The 3,253-nt window shown below is 37.5% G+C and overlaps 1 protein-coding gene across 1 annotated transcript in view; it reads left to right on the top strand.

Moving 5' to 3' along the window:
• CENPJ (centromere protein J) overlaps window positions 1-3,253 on the top strand; it is a 54,676-nt gene that overhangs the window by 17,119 nt on the left and 34,304 nt on the right. The window lies entirely within an intron of this gene.

Raw genomic sequence — 3,253 nt, 5'->3', positions numbered from 1 at the left:
CTCTCCAGCAATTGTTGTTTCTTGCCTTGTCAATTTTTGCCATTCTAACTGGCGTAAGGTGGTATCTTAGTGTGGTTTTGATTTGAATTTCCCTGATGGCTAATGATTTTGAACATTTTTTCATGTGTCTGTTAGCCATTTGTATGTCTTCATTGGAAAAGTGTCTTTCATATCTTCTGCCCATTTTTGATTTATTTGTTTTTTGACACTTTTTCCTACTTTTCTGTCTCATGCTCCTTGTTTTATCCATCCAGGCCTCCTGGTTGATCTCTGACTGCATCAGGCATATTCCTACCTCAGGGCTTTTGCATGTGGTGTTCCCCCTTTCTGAGCTGTTTTGTCCAGATATCTTTATGGCTGTTCTCTAAGTTCCTTCCGATTTTACTTAAAATATTATCTCAGCAAAATACCCCATCCATAATTTCAGTCGTCTTGATAGTTCCCACCCTCATTTCTTGCATTATTTTTTTGCCTTCTAACGTGCTATATATATTTTTTGTCTTGTTATTGTCTGTCTCTTCCATTAGAATTAGAAGTTCCAGGGGAGTAAGGATGTTTGTTTTTTTCACGTGGTTTCTCCAGTATCGAGGGTAGTGCTTGATTCATAGTAGGTGCTCAATGAATATTTGTTGGAAGAATGCTTTATGGAGTTAACTGACAGTTATTTCAGTACTGTGGGTTGAAGATGGATTCAGCAAGACAAGCAGCTCCTCCATTCCAGGCTGTCACTGATGTTCCATTTTGTACCACATGTGGATTAAGATTCTCCCTTTAAATGATAACATGGTTTGGTCATTTTAGGAAAGAAATTACAGACTTTGAACAACAGAAAGCAAAAGAATTGGCTCGAATAGAAGAGTTGAAAAAGGAGGAAATGAGGAAGCTACAAAAGGAACGCAAAGTTTTTGAAAAGTATACTACAGTTGTGAGAACTTTTCCGGATAAAAAAGAACGTGAAGAAATACAGGTATGCCAGTTCTTTGTGTTATACTTATGTAAGTTAGTAAGGATGACAATTTTATAAGAATCTCAAGAGTTATATGATATGTCAAAGAGAAAAACATTTTTAAAGAAAATTTATTTATTTATTTGAGAGCAGAGAGAGGAGCAGAGGGAGAGGACGAGATTCCTTAAGCAGACTCCCTGCTGAGTGTGGAGCCCAACTTGGGCCTCGATTTCAGGACCTCGAGAACATGATCTGAGCTGAAATCCAGAGTCAGATGCTTAACCAGCTGAGCCACCCAGGGGCCCCTGGGTATCAATATATTAATCATCCATTGACTCAATAAGTAATCTGTCTGAGACTGCACTAGGAACATTTTTTGTAGTCTGACTTTTAAAGAGTAAAATATATCAGTTCCTTTCTTACTAAAGGCTTCCAAAAAGAAAAAAAAAAGGCTACAGTAATGCGCAATGGATAATTAATAAGCCAAGAGTTGGAAATTCACCAGCATCATGTTGTGTTGATCTGATTGACACCCCTTACACCAAATACTGTTACTTCTATTCATTTATACAAATTTAAGGCCCCTATACTAACTGGATGTTTAATTTTAAAATTTATCAATTGATAAGCCAGATAATCAGTCCCGTTCATTTCAAAGTTAGAATGGCCATAATCAGAGGAATGTAGTAGTTAAAAATAACTACTGCAGGGGCACCTGGGTGGCTCAGTTGGTTAAGCATCCCGACTCTTGGTTTTGGATCAGGTCCTGAGATTGAGCCCCACATCAGGCTCTGTACTTTGCATGAAATCTGCTCCAGTTTCTCTCTCCATCTCCCTCTACCCCTCCCCCCATGTTCTCTTTCACTCTCTCTCTAAAATAAGAATAAATCTCTAAAATAAATGCATAAAAATAACTAATGCATTTCTAGTTAAAACTGTAAACTTTCTAGAAAAAACCATAGGTGAATATATTTGTGACATTGGCGTATGCAAATATTTCTAAGAGAGGACACGAAGAATTAGTATAAAGAAAACATGGACATGCTGAACTTCATTACAGGTAATACTTCAGGGGTGGCTGGGTGGCTCAGTCGGTTAAGCATCTGTCTGCCTTTGGCTCAGGTCATGATCCTGGAGTCCTGGGATTGAGCCCTATGTCGGGCTCCTTGCTCAGCGGGGAGTCTGCTTCTCCCTCTGTCTCTGACCCTTCCCCTTGCTCCTGCTCTCTCTCACTCACTCCCTCTCTTTTCTCTCTCTCAAATAAATAAATAAATAAATAAATAAATAAATAAATAAATAAAATCTTTAAAAAAAAAAAAAAGCAAGTAAAACTGTAGTTTATCAAACAAATTTTAAATGGCTCTCCATTGCTTATGGCATAAAATGTAGACTCTTCCATATTTTAGATACTAATGTTTTTGGGGTGCCTGGATGGCTCAGTTGGTTAAGCGTCCAATTCTTGTTCTCAGCTCAGGTCTTGATCTCAGGGTTGTGAGTTCAAGCCCTGCGTTGGGCTCCATACTGGGTGTGGAGCCTACTTAAAAAAAAAAAAAAAGAAAAGGTAAATACTAGTATTTCCAGCCTCTGCTTTCTCCCCTCTTATACAGTATACCATCCTTAGCAAGCTCATCTGCATACTTAAAGCTTAAATTATCACGTGCCATGTCGAATAGGGTCTTTAATTCTATTTATTTATTTTTGTGGGAGGAAGCATGTTATGTTTTGGTTAATACTTAGTTTATTGGATCTACTACATTAGACAGTAACAGTCTATTTCATAGTTTTAGAACTCATTCCTGAATGCTCTTTCTACTTTGATAGTATTGACTTAAGCATTTAGACCCTTTTCAGACTTGATTATTGTGTGTGACCATGGGTATTCATTATTTCTTTCTGTTTTTGTTACACTTTCCCTTTTCTACACTATGCAAATACTACTTTAAAAACTTAATAGAAAACAGGGGCGCCTGGGTGGCACAGCGGTTAGGCGTCTGCCTTCGGCTCAGGGCGTGATCCCGGCGTTGTGGGATCGAGCCCCACATCAGGCTCCTCCACAATGAGCCTGCTTCTTCCTCTCCCACTCCCCCTGCTTGTGTTCCCTCTCTCGCTGGCTGTCTCTATCTCTGTCAAATAAATAAATAAAATCTTTAAAAAAATAAAAAATAATAAAAAAATAAATAAAAACAACTGTAATATAAAAGAAGGTTGAATATACCATCTCTATTCTTTTAATGATTTAGTAAGTAGAAGAGTACCAATAAATATAGGTTTGTTTTCTATAAAGTTTTTTTTTTTTTTTTTTTTTTT

Source organism: Ursus maritimus, unplaced genomic scaffold (assembly GCF_017311325.1).
Source record: "Ursus maritimus isolate PB19 unplaced genomic scaffold, ASM1731132v1 scaffold_10, whole genome shotgun sequence".
Taxonomy (NCBI): domain Eukaryota; kingdom Metazoa; phylum Chordata; class Mammalia; order Carnivora; family Ursidae; genus Ursus; species Ursus maritimus.
This window is presented reverse-complemented; position numbering and strand designations above follow the sequence as displayed.